Genomic DNA, 14,464 nt, shown 5'->3' with positions numbered 1-14,464 from the left:
GTGGTCAGTCATCTGATATGTCTTCATCACTGGTGTTACTTTAAGCCTCTGATTTAGAAGATGAACAGGAGGTGAAAGTACAAGTAGAAAGTATAAAAATGCCCCTCCTTCCTACATACTTTTTTTTTTAAGTGTCTCCTGTGATAAATGGTAACAGGCTGGTGGATGCTATTTCATAGTTCCGCTGAGAAATACAGTGAATGTGACTTCTCAATGATTAGCAATGGTGTGTGGCTGAAGCATCCCAAACTTTCTTGGGCTTGTCTGGACAGGATCTTTTATCACAGGAACCAATCCTAAGAAAGCAATCTTGAGATGACAATGCTGTATCAGGCAGTCTCAGCTGAGATGGGAAACATGGGAATAAGGAAACGACCAAGGAAATGCTGCACTTTATAAGAGATGCTGATGGTTTCCTTTTTTAAATAAAGCATTAAATCTTTGCAATCAATCGCAGGCATGTAAACAAATAAAAAGAAACACCCATGAATATTTTTCCATTATTATTGCAGTTTCCCCCATGTTATCTATACTATTTTCTTACGCACAGCTGCCTTTATCATCTGTATCACACAAGTAGCACCTATAAGAAGTGTTGGATCCTTGCTACCAATGAAACTCTGCATATCCTCATACAGACAGTATTCCATCATTGTAAATCTAAGCAGCGTGGCCACCTCTTACCCAGAGTTTCCTCCAGTCTCTTAGGGGCCCAATATGTTGTATATACGATTTTTCTGTGGGATTTTTTAAAAATTAAAATTGGAGTGGAAGCCAGTATTGCCCCCATTGCTTATTCCCACAAGTTCCGAAATCATTGGCTCCCTTCCCAATTTGTGGAAAGCCCTCCCTGGGAAAGTCATATCTCCCTCCCTCATTGTTAACATTCAGGAGAAATTTAAGAACATTCCTATTCACCTAAACATTGGGTGTCAGAAGTATACAGCTCGTGGCAACCTTTTAATTATTAGCTGTGAGGATATTTGATTGTTTTTTAATGTTTCCAGGTTTTTAAACTGCTTTTGCATTGTTTGGCTGTTTTGTGGTTTGCCACTCCTGGACAGCTTTGGGAGGAAGAGTGGGATAGAAATTTTACAAATAAATAGTTACATATTTCCCTCAATATCACATTACAGCTTGCTAAATTGGTGTTTGCCATTACTGTCCTCCAACAGCCAGAACTACAGATGTTTCTGCAACTGGTAACACAGCAGGTCTGAATAATTTTTATAGTTAAATGCCTCAGCTGGATACACTGCCATTGCATTTGAGCTGTGAAACCATATCATCTCCATATCTCTTGCCCAATTAGCAGCTGCAGCTTGCAATCCTGAATATGTTTACCTGGGAATAAGTATCAGTGAACTACTGCACTCCAGGTCGTTTTGACTACAACTCCCAACATCCCTCACCATTGGTCATGTTGGCTGAGGCGGGTGGAAACTGTAGTCCAAAACATCTGGAGGGCCCCAAGTGGGTTGAGGAAGAATGCCCCAGAGCATTCTGAAATACTGGCCTGGATCAGGGAATGGATGAGGCCATCCCACCTGAGAAAATGGAAAGGCGCTGCCCTGCCTGCTATCTGCTCCACTTGCCACTCCTGCTGAAGCCTTGCTTACTGGGGCTGCCTCAGGGGCACTGCGTGGACGCTTCAGACCTGACCCAGGAGTGGAGCGGCTGCCGCTGCTACCCATATCCCAGCACCAAATGCCAGCCCAGGCGTGGTTTCCCTCAATGAGGGAACTATAGTGTGGGTGCTTGGTTGCACCCCCTCAAAACATGAGCCCGGGGCAATGCCCCCCCATGTTACACTACATGGCTACAGCTTCTGGGTTCCAACAAGATCTTGTGGGAGCCTAGCAAGATCGCGCAGAGACTTTCAGAGGCCTCACACGACCTTCCCAGGCCCCAGCAAGCAGGGCTCTCCTGAGAGCTCCCCAGACCCTAGGAGCTGCTGGGTCAGTGCACCTGGATGTTAACCAGAAGGTTGGTGGTTGAAGCCCACCTAGGAACAGCTGTGGGCAGGATTCTGGCATTGCAGGGGTAGGACTAGATGACCCTTGGGGTCCCTTCTAATTCAACAGTGCTATGATTCTATGATTCCACCTTTTTGATATGTGATTGAGGCAGGCTGGCGTGGCAACCAAGGTGTCTGCTCTTGCTGCTGCGCCTCATTTAGCCCTGAGGTTAGGGCTTTCCTGTATGTCTACAGGATTTCAGCCAGAATAGCATTGGAAATTACCGTAGGTTGCCAATTTGGTTGAAGTTTTCTTTTCAAACCAGGAGAAACCACCAGTGGAGGGGCTGGGTTGTATTAAGCATAAGGTCAGTAAAGAGACATGACTCCAACTTGACCTGGAGTAAATGCTTAAGCTATTTATTGACTCAGGCGTTGTGTTGATTCAAGTACCTACATTCATATTAGTTGCATAATTATAACATATTCTTCAATTTTATTACCTTAACTATGAAAATGTGTTACTTTTATGACACTTTATATGTACTGGGCACTGTACACTAGCTAAAATCAATAAAGAAAATTAATAAAATGTAGTTATAAAACAATAAAAAGCTTTGCCTGCAGGCTTACAATCTAAACATATTCCCATTTTAAATACTTCCCAGTGCAATCGTATACATGTCTTCTCAAAAGTAATCCCTGTTCAATTCCATGGGAATTACTTTAGGTAAGTACATATAGCACTGCAGCCTCTGATTTTGTTATACTTGTTTTCACACATCAATATTTTTACATTTTCTATTGTATCAATAAAATAGGACGCTTATGAAAGCCTGTGCCAAGAGACAAATTGATAATTTCAACCAGGGGGGTCCGCACGATATCTGGGCACGCACTAATCAGCCAAGACGGGCACGGATCGAGGAGGCAGATGGTGGGCCTACCAGCTTGGAGGAGTCTATCCACATCAGCAGGGAGTATCCAATCGAAATGGTCCAACACTGGACCTGAAGACAGTCGAGGGGCCTCCAGTCCTGTCACTGTATCTAAATTGGCAGGGAGGTCACGGCGAAGCAACAGGACTTTCTCCGCAAAAAAAGCTCGCAAATGCCTCACAGCTGTGGGTCGAATTTGTGCTTAAATTTGGTTGTCCTCCTAAGGATGTTATCGACCTAATTATTCTAAAAAGTTGTGCCAGGCGAGAGCTAGCGGATGCAATGGAAGCTGCGAAGTAAGATTTCTTTGCAGCTTTCATAGCCATCTCATAGGCTTTCATAAGCGTCCTATAAGATGTTCTTAAAGCTTTGCCACTAGTCCATCGCCATATTCGCTCTAGCCGTCTGAGATCCCGCTTCATTTTCTGGAGCTCCTCGGTAAACCAAGGGGCCCGGTTTTGACGGGGTCGCAGAGGGCGCTTAGGCACAATCTCATCAATGGCTGCCAGGAGCCGGTTATTCCAGTCCTCGACAAGGTCATCTAATGAGTCGCCACGAGGAGCAGGGTCCCGCAAGGCCTGACGGAATCTATCAGGATCCATCAGCCTTCGCAAGCAGGGGAGGAGCGGGAAGTCAATCTTGGCTTTCAGAGCGTAGTGATCAGACCATGGCACTTCCAGAGGGGGGAGCATGATCACATCTATGCCAGCACCAAAGATCAAATCCAGCATGTAGCCTGCTTGATGGGTGGGGCCCAAAACAAACTGGGAGAGCCCCAGTGTTGCCATGGAGATCACTAGGTCCAGAGCCTGTGAGGAGGGGGCGGCATAGGCATGGACATTGAAGTCTCCCAAATCCAATAGGCTTGGGAACTCTAAGGCCCAGCCAGCCGCCACCTCCAGCAGGTCTGACTGGGTGGCTGCTCCTGCCATTAAAAAAAATCTGCCTCATTTGCTACTCACTGGGGGCCACAATGATAGTGGATAGTGAGCGTAAATCTACAGAAACACACAGGAGTTGAAGTGTTACACAATCCTCCAAAGTATGGCAGTGGTTGAAACAGCAGTGTTAAAAATATAAAGTTACAGAGAGATGTTTTATACATTTTTTTATGGTTGGATTTCTTTTTTAAAAAATTAAGCATGTCTTGGAAGAAAAAACTCTTAAAGATACATTATTCAGAAGGAGAGCCAAAAGGTGTCCCATGCAGTATGTGTGTCTGTTGGGGGGTGGGGAATATTAGAGATCTATAGTGCAGTTCTGTGGGTGTCTAATCAGAAACAAGCCCCAGTGAGTTTAATAAGTTTTATTAAGCAAATGTGCAAAGTTAGGGGTGAAACAATTTCATGATGCCATTTCACCTTGAACCATAGCTGTCAACGTTTCCCTTTTTTTAAGGGAAATTCCCTTATTCTGAATAGGATTCCTCGCAAAAGTTGAAAAGCTATGCCTTGAACTGCTGGGTCAGTTTCACAAAATTGTGGTGGAATCACACTTTCTCCTTATCCCAAGTTTGATCCTGATCCCCCCTCCCATCCCTCAGCTAGCTATTCCATAGCCCAGTGGTTTTCAGCTAGTGTGCCCTGGCACCCTGGGGTACCTTGAATGATGGTCAGGGGTGCCATGGGCAACACTGGCCTCTGTCCCTCTTTCCTTCCCTCCCTCCTCTGATGCCCTCTCGCATCTCTGCCTCCCAAAGTATTGTGCAGCTGTTTATTGCAGCAGCCCTGGCTATAAACTCAACAGGTGAATGGGGGCTCTGGAAGTTACCTCTCTTGGATGGGGCAGCTCAGAGACCACCCTGTAATGACAAACTTGAGCTCCCCAGGCCCACCAACATGGAGCTGAGATTTTCGCGTATTAGATGGTCTGATGAGCTGGATGAGGAAATCTTTGGGGAGTTGTTCTCAGAGAAATACTTCATTATGAGAGAGAACCTCTTAAATTCCGCGTGTCCTGAAACAATAATAGACTTGTTTCAGGGCTTGATCTCACTCCTTCAAGCCTGCTTGACTCAAAAGAAGGCAACATGGCGGCCATTACGTCCTAAAAAATCCAAACCCTGCTTCGATCAGGAATGCCACGCTATGAAGCTTACTTTGCTGGGAAAATATAGGAACTATAGGTCTGCCAATCTACCTTCACTCCCTGCAGAGTGGTTTGAAGCCAAACATATAAAGCTTCAATTAAAAATAAGAAGCTTGAGGCCCAAAGGGGAGCGTGGCAATGCTTAACAGAGGCTTCCTGAAGGAGAAATTCATCTCAGAGACCAGCGGCAGTTGCCAGGAGGACTCCCAAGGAGAGGGGAGAGGAAAGGGGGCTGAGGGCACACTCCGCAAGGGAGAAAAGGGCGAGGGGCTGCCAGCTCTGCAGGCAAGGGGGGACATAGCTGGGCTCCTGAGCCCCACAGAGGTGCCACAGAAAGCATGTAGTTGGTTAAAGGAGCTGTGGACTCAAAAAACGTTGAAAACCTCTACCATAGCCCTTTGCACTGCTACCACTGGTGTGTTAACCTTGACAACTGACTGCACTAAAATAACATTATATTTTGTCATTTATACTGCCTAGGCTTTCTTACCTTCAGAAAGCTACATTTATTCTTGGCTGCCTACAATATAATACTAAAATACCTGAAAATGCTAATATTGCAATAAGAAGAAAACGCATTTTTCCTGTCATCCAGAAATGCCCTTGGATACCCTGGCATGCCAGATGGCAGAGATGCTTTAGTCACTGATTTCTATTCAGCAGGACAGAAATACTTCCTGCTTATTTATTGCAGGAATGCAGGAACTAGCAGTTTTCTGTGGCAGCATAATATAGAACGGAAACATAAATAATGCAAGATACCTGTGGAACATCCATCAGATCCTGTGCTAAGATGCAAACGAGATGTGTTGGGGGCGGCAGCATTTGTTCTTTGTGGGACTGCCCTGTTCACATGTAAGTTAGGGTTGCAGTTTATTATGCCAGCAAGTGGGGAACAAGTAACACCTTCCCATCACCTCAGGTGCTTTTCTCCAAGTTCCAGTCACCTCTAGTACCAGAGCTAGGTTGGCCCTATATCATCCACTGCTATGATCGTAGAGTTGGAAGGGACTCCAAGGATCATCTCTTCCAACCTTCTGCAGTGCAGAAATCTCACTGAAAGCATGCATGATAGATGGCCATCCAACCTCTGCTTACAAACCTTCTTAGGAAACTCCCGAGGGAGACTTGTTCCACTGTCGAACAGCTCTTACTGTTTTGTTTAGTTGGATTCTGCTTTCCTGTAACATTGGTTCAAGTCCTACCCTCCAGAGCAGGAGAAAACAAGCTTGCTCCATCTTCCTTGTGACAGCCCTTAAGATATTTTAAAATTGCAATAATATCTCCTCTCAGTCTCCTATTTCCCAGGCTAAACATACCCAGCTCCTTCAGCCGTTCCTCATAAGGCTTGGTTTCCAGACCCTTGATCATCTTGGTTGCCCTCCTCTGCACACGTTGCAGCTTGTCAACATCCTTCTTAAATTATGGTACCCAAAACTGGACACAGTATTCCAGGTGTGGTCTGACCAAAGCAAAATAGAGTGGGACTATTACTTCCCTTGATATGGACACTAGACTTCTGTTGACGCAGCCTAGAATAGCAGTGGCTTTCCCCCCTGCTGCATCGCACTGTTGACTCATGTTAAGCTTGTGGTCCACCAAGTCCCCTAGATCCTTTCACATTTACAGTGGTACCTCGGGTTAAGAACTTAATTTGTTCTGGAGGTCCATTCTTAACCTGAAAATGTTCTTAACCTGAGGTACCACTTTAGCTAATGGGGCCTCCCGCTGCCGCTGTGCTGCTGGAGCACAATTTCTGTTCTCATCCTGAAGCAAAGTTCTTAACCCAAGGTACTATTTCTGGGTTAGCGGAGTCTGTAAACTGAAGCATCTGTAACCCGAGGTACCACTGTACTGCTAGTAAGCCAGCTGATATTTGAGTCCTTTTGAAGTATAAAGAATTGTCTCCGCTGAAACTTTGCAATGAAGCTGTATTTCATTCATTAAGGCTTTTTTTCCAAGAGCAGTTTCAGAGTCTCAGCAATTAACTTAGCAAGACATGAAGCTGAACACAAGAACCAGATTAATCTTCCTGCTAAATGACAAGGAAGAGTTATCATAGCAGTGGCCAGGAGATATTGAGAGTCCACTTTGTATACAGTATTACAGAGGGGCTTGACCTAGGTTTATCACTGAGTGAACATCCCAATAGGTCTGCCCATTCACAAGTGATACAGAACACCCAGCAGAGGCTACAAGAAAACCCCACAGATGATCCATGAATCTCCGTAGTGAAGCAGACATTTACATCAGCAGCATACTGGATGCCATTATATGCTGGATAGGCTCATAAAACAGACGATAACATTGTTGCCCCATCTGACAGATAAAATATATTCGGGGCTTCCTCAGTAAAGTACAAGTGTGAAGAGTCCTGTCATGTAGAAAGGTTTGTCAGAATAGTAGGTACTGCGCAAGACAAACTACAGCATAGGGCAGCTAGTGAGAGGTAACCAACATTTTCATTCAGGCGTGATATAAAAGCCTCCAGTGATTCATTATTTCTAATTTTATAAGGTTAAGGTGTTGCAGATGCTAAAAATATAAGGAATGTCCTCTTGGTGAATTACTTCAGACAGTTGGACAGCCAGAAGTGGAAACGATGGAGACAAGCAAGGAGTGAAAAATAAGCAGGTCCCTAAATTTGGTTTATGCAGTATTTAGAGCACAGGCGAAACAAGTCTGGCCTTTACAATACCTGCATCTTTTAAAATCAATTTGTTATGTGACAGAAAATGAGTAAAATAGTTTTGCTACTGGTGAGATATAGAGAGATAACCATGTTCCTACAAACACATGAATCAAGAAATTGCTCTTGCTGGAGCCCATGTTTAATCTAAATAAAGAAGAAATGTGAGGCACATATTTCCTGGGTGCCTTAAAATATCCAGCTGTCTGCTATAAAGGGGGCTGACTGTTGTAATGTATGTGAACTTTGTATATGCTCGAAGATGATGCCCATTTTTGCTATTTTTGAACTTCTAGCAAAACGTGTGAACTAAGCACTTATATTAGACTTGATAATGTTTTAATGTGAACCAACAATGGGGTTGAAGTGATGTCTGGATCTGCAATAGTTTGTTTTAGGGGGGTAATATAACCAGTATTTTTGTCTTCTTTTTTAAAAGATATAATAGGAATAGGGATGGAAGGATCTGTCAATTTTGGCTCTCTCTGTTTCTCATTTTTCCAATCTCAAATTCAGTTCTGAGATTTATTTATGTTTTCTAAATCCTCATGGAAATTCATCAGCATTTTAGTGCATGTTTCTCCTAATTAGTCAAAACCTCATGCCAAATGGGCTTCTGTACATGTTTTTGCAAGCCTTTTCCCCAATACAATGGATTTTTAAATGTTATCTTCACTGATATGTTTTTTTAATGCACAAGCGGGCAACCTTGCTAGTCTGTCTAGCAGTGGTTCTCAAGATCCCAGGTCCAATCCCTTGCATCTCTGCGTAGGGCTGGGAAGTCTCTTGCAAGAAATCTGGAAGCATTGCTTCCAAACAGTGTTGACAATACTGAGCTAGATGGACCAGTGGTGTAAGGCAGCAGTATTCCACTATGTTTTACTCAGAGTAGACTCATTAATGAATGTGGCTAAGGGCCATTAATTTCAATAGGTTTACTCCGAGTAACACTCAGTTGAATACCACTCTGTGTTCCTAAAACCAGATTGAAATGGCTCTAGATCATCACCCTCATCCAGGAACACCTGGAGGTGAGATGCAAGTGCTGAAAGACTGAAAGACCAAGAACGGAAAGTGAGATACTAGCCAGGGAACTCATCCAGCAGAACTGGGTTCAGGGAGGGTGTTTTTGAAAGCAGATCTCACCACCGTTTATTTTAGGCAAGGTGGAAGCACACCTTAGTCACCACTGCTCTCACACACTCAGCTAGTGGTAGGTCTTGATGCAATTGAAAGTGTATTGACCATCCATCATTCTGCATCTGGGAGCTCCCTATGTCATGCACTTTTAATATAAACACTCAACCAGTTGAAATTTTATTCATTGCTGAAAGTTCCCAACTGCTCTGTAAAGTTACAGTTATTACCGTATTCATCATATCTCAGCACAGGGTACAGTAAGAAAGATGGTGATAAACAGAGGCAAGTGCTTTCTGTTTGACAAGTCAATTGCTTTCCCCTTCCTGAGCATGTGGAACAGGGAAAGGTTTTTCCTGCTAAATCAGATACTGAGCAACATTTTTAAAACAACATCGTTTCACATTATGAATCAACCAACAACACTGATACCTCTGGAGAGTGCAATCTTTCAGAGGACAAATAAAATGACTTATGTTCCCAGCACTTATCATCATTGACCTCAGAAGCAAAACTTCTGCTAATTCAATAGAAAGCAGAGCAGTCCAAACTTTTTGAAACCATATTGTTGCACACCACCCCAATCTCTGAGCGGCGCAAGGGGTTCCAGCGCTTACCCAGAGTTCAGTTTCCTCAGAAAGGGGGACAGTAGAGACTGTGGTGTCTTTAGGATATATGGTTTATTTACACATATATGCAACCTGAGACTACAATGGAGGGCTTGCAACATTACCACCCCAGGAGGTATTGCTTCTCCCATAGCCACAGCCTTGGATTCAAAGAAGAAATCAGGCATGTCTCTCTCACATAGGCTTTTAATTTCTAGTTCTTTCACACACACCTCAACCCTTTAAGAAGCCCTTTTGTCCTTCTAACTAACTGCCAGTTGAGAGGGGGGCCCCCACCCATTTGACATCTGGCACAGAGCCACTTCGTTGGTTACCTTAATGACTCGTACTAGGGGCCATTGCCTCTCTCACACACGGCAAACTCACAACATTGTTATCTTGCATTCTGTACCAATCTTCATAGTTCTTGTTCTGGACTTCATCAAACCTCCAAGGAACAACTATTACAACCCTCTCATGCTGTGGCATTGAATCAACTTCCAATTATAGATTGCACATGCCAAGAAGGTCATGCAAACACCCATGCCATCTGCAAAATTCAATGCAGAACAGCCTATGCAGAAGTTGTGGGGAGAGAAAGCCGATTTGCATTGATTTTTGCCTATGGTGTCAGCAGGCACATTGCCTGCCTGTGTCTGTGTGGCTGGATCAGCACTAATTGACCCAAAACTACAGGGGTGCCTGTAAGGAAAAGGGATGTTGGGCTGGGGCAAAACACATAACTTTCTACTTCTTCTTTTTACTGTAATTATTATAGCAGCTTGATTTTGCAGGAAGTCAGCAAATAATCCTTTTGCAGCATGGAGATTAGTTGGTGTTTTTCTTCCCCATGCCATAAAAGCATTACCAGCTGATTTCTGCCAATCAAGTTGTCATTAAAAGCACAACTGTAGGGACCAGCAAATAAGCTGGCAATATATGCAAGAACCAAAGGTCCACCTTGCTCACTTCAGCTAAAAGCCCAACGGGCAAATCACTTCCAATGGGCAAAGGATTCTCGCTTAACCTAAGTCCACAATCGGCAGTATGTGGATAATAATAAAGCCTAGACTTTAAAACTGTTGTTAGGATTACTGAAAACATATTTGTGAAACACTTTCATCTTTTCAGAGAAGGATGTTTCCCAGCTCTGCCTGGAGAACCTGGGACTTTTTGCATGCAAAACTTGTGCGCTCTTCCACTGAGCGACTGTCTGCTGCTTCTGCTTACAGGTGCAGATGTTCTGCATATAGCTAAGGAGAAAGGGGCAACGCCACTGGACCTTCTCCCACTTTCTCCCCTTCCCCCTCCTCCTTCATCACCTGATATAGCAAGCTAGGCTGGAATTCTGCTCATGGTAAGAGAAGGTGGAGGCAAGATGCTCAGACAAGAGGGCAATAAGGAAGAAAAGCTGCTTTGCCTCCCACTTACACTGCGCTTTTTTAATTTCAGTACGACCTCTAGAGGTTGCCAGTGGCCAGATTTGCTGAGCAGGAGCAGACTAGGTGATACTGGTCTCTTCAAACTCTGTGATTTCAAGTCCTGGAACTGCTGTTTACTAAGCCGAGTTTAGTCCATAATTGGTTCAGCTCTATTAGAACAGCAAACTTTAAGAGTCTGAGCGGTGGGGGATGTGATCCCTAAAGGATGCCTTTTTAAAGAGAAAAAAGAACAGAAATCTGGTACATTCTTAGTCTAAGCAGCAGACTCAGCACCACATTATGCAGCATTAAATTATTAGTCTACTCTCAACCGCAGGAACATCTGCTGGAGTTAGACATGGCATTTTTAATTAAAGTCAGCAGCACAAGGAGCTTGTGGTTCATCAGTTCTGCTTTCACTCTATGAATTGCTAAATCCAAAGGGCACTCCTGCAAAAAAAAAAAAGCAAGCCAGGACGTGATCTCTGGAAATTGAAGTAGAAAAATGGCAACAACTAAAAAGTGGCTAAATTGACAGTTTATTTTACATCTGCAACCCAGATGATCAATTTCTTATTGAAACCGTTCAACACGGAAGGGAAAGAGTTCCAAACTAATTTGGAACTTCCGAGAGCTTTGCAGGGGCCAATCTTTCCCTTAGTGGCAGGTGTTTGTGTGTTTGTGTCTCAGGACAAAGTAGACAAAGTTTGTGGAGCAGATGAATATGAAAAAAACACCCCATAAAACCACCTCCCTCCCTCTTGAATTGAGAGAGACTGAATGTGCCATTGTCATCTTTGTGAAATGAGGGTGTGACCAGATGTAACAACAGCAGGATCCGACCTTGATCCTCATAGTTCCTTATAAAGGAGGGATGGGCCAATTCAAAATTGAGTTCATGAAAACTTCCCCTTTTAGATGAATGTCTTCCCACGGGGGAGTTGCTTCTGGTCTAGGAGCTTCAGTGTGATAAATACGGCATATTTTTGAATCAGCTTTTGGGGGATGTGTGGAGGTGGAGGCAAGGGTTCCCTTCTTCCCAGGGCAAGCCTTACCATTAGGCATGTGAGACAATCACCCAAAGTGGAAGATTCCTTCTAAGCCCCCTGGCCATTCTCCTCTGTTGGGCATCAGAGCTATGTCTGCCAATGGCTTGTTGTACAGCCCCCACCCGCAGCTGCCAGGTGTCTTGGAAGATGCTGTCCTGTCGCCACGGATGAAGCAAGAGTGAGCAGACAGTCCAGCCAGCCTCTGTAGATGGAACGGGAGAGGGAGTAGGACTTCATCATTTGCATCCGGCAGCAAAATGTCTTGGGCCAGCGTTGCTTCTTCCATCCAGGCTGAGCTTGAAAACAGACCCACTCCATTGCTTCAGAGGGAATCGGTTGGGATCAGACCGACCATGCAGTGGGGGGAAGTGACCTGCTCCTGGTCGCATCATGGGGTGGAAGATGGATGAAGGCAGGAACTGGCGTCTGAATGTTGACAGCAAGAAAGAAGCACCATTGGGGGCTCTGCTTCAGGAATTCCCCACCGCCCAGTGAGCAGGCAGGTGAGTGTGGGCCCTGTGTCGCTCCAGGCCTCTTTGGGGGGAACCTATGAGCCTAGGACTTGTCGATCAGAAGGTCAGCGGTTCGAATCCCCGCAACGGGGTGAGCTCCCGTTGCTCGGTCCCTGCTCCTGCCAACCTAGCAGTTCGAAAGCACGTCAAAGTGCAAGTAGATAAATAGGTACTGCTCTGGTGGGAAGGTAAACGGCATTTCCATGCACTGCTCTGGTTCGCCAGAAGCGGCTTAGTCATGCTGGCCACATGACCCAGAAGCTGTATGCCGGCTCCCTCTGCCTATAGAGCGAGATAGCACAGCAACCCCAGAGTCATCTGCGACTGGACCTAACGGTCAGGGGTCCCTTTACCTTTACTAAGCCAGTGTAAGTTACACAGCCCCACTGATCTGGAGCGAGGGTTACACTTACATACTTCCAAGCCAAGTTTGTGTGTCTTTTGTTGTTAAATCATAGACCACAATGTCTTTCTAGCAGGCTTCCAGTCAATCCCATATACGAATAATGAACTCCTTCTCCAAGTCTGGGTCTTTATGGGCCCAAAATGTCACAAGGGAGGGGGACCAGCAGGCTTGGCAGAACCCCGAGGTTAACTGAGGTAGAAAAGGGGTACAGCCTCTCCCCTAAGGAATAGAACCCACTCGGCAGGAAATGCTGACTGACCTTACAAGCAGGGGTGCCAATTTGAATAAAATATTGGGGAGACCCTGGCAAGCCCCACACTTCATAATAAATCACATGACACGGTGCACACACAACATTTGAATGGACTGACCCCCTCAAATATTTTATTGGGGGACCGAAGGGATCTTGGCCCTTAGGAGTTGGCTCCTATGCTTACAAGAAAAAGTGGGGTGGAGGTGGGAAACGGAACAGAGTATGCTCAGAGGGCATGGCAACATTTGCTACAAGTCCCACATGTTACCTCCTTGTGTGCGGTCCTGGAACACGGCAGTGGCCAGAGTTCAGACAAAAGTACTTCCTTGCTGGTGCAGCAATTCTTACATTGAGATTGGAAGGAGGAAACAACTGAGAAGCATGTACAAAGAAGGACATTTTTCTTCTCTCTAGAATTACATGGTATATCCAAATTAATACAGAGGCAGTGCCTTGTGATTTATGTTGGTATAATAAATAACAGCAACCACATATTGCTTTGTGTATGATTAATGAGACTTATTTGCCAGGGGTTTTTTCATTGTAAATAAACACACTTTCAAAGCAGGCTAATTTTGTTCGTGTGGCTTGTGCTGCTAAACCACATACCATGAATTCTTTCTCGTAACCTCACCCCAGTGTAATACCTAAAGGCATGTCCAGAGAAGAATAATTAAAAAAATGCTTAATGCTGTTTTAGCACTAGTGCTGACCCAGCACCAGGAAAATACCACATTGTGTTCCCTTGTCATGGAGCTGGGGGTTAACCTTGTGCGTAAAAGCAAAAAAGCCGTCGGTTTCGCTGCTTCCTTTCTTTTTAATAAAATGGGGAGCATGCACAGAAATGTCAGAGAAGGTAAGCACACAGCTTTTAAAGAAAGCAAATTAAAGCTGCAAAATTCAGGGCATTGTTGCAGCAACGGAACAGCCTTATTAATGTGAATATTCACCACTTAAAAAAAAAAAGTTTAAATGACCACCTAGTCCAGCGGGAAAGTATTAAACCTTTACAGAAATAACAAATTGAGGAAATGAGTGGAAGAAACTGTTGGGTACAAGCAAGCTTGAAGGCCTCCAGTCAGTAAAGGGCAGTGTTGAGACTAAGAGAAAGTCCAGCACATCTCTCTCCTACTCTCGCTCTCCTCATTTTCTGGCGCCAGGGGGCTCTGAAGGTGCCCTCCTTGTACCTTCTGCATAGAGTAGAATCCAAAGCCATCCTTGTGCGTGTGAAGAACCTGTAAACAAATACCCCCCCCCCCCGGACTCCTGTGCTAATGTTTAATGAGAATGGGGTTTAACTGGGGTGGGTGTTGTTTTATTGGGGGGGTGTGTTTAAAATTGTTCTTAAATGTTATAAGTTAATTTGTATTCTGTATTTTTATTTTGTAGTTTAGTAATTTGCTTGA

The sequence above is a fragment of the Podarcis liolepis genome (genome assembly GCF_965112155.1).
Source record: "Podarcis liolepis genome assembly, chromosome: 1".
Classification (NCBI taxonomy): domain Eukaryota; kingdom Metazoa; phylum Chordata; class Lepidosauria; order Squamata; family Lacertidae; genus Podarcis; species Podarcis liolepis.
This window is presented reverse-complemented; position numbering follows the sequence as displayed.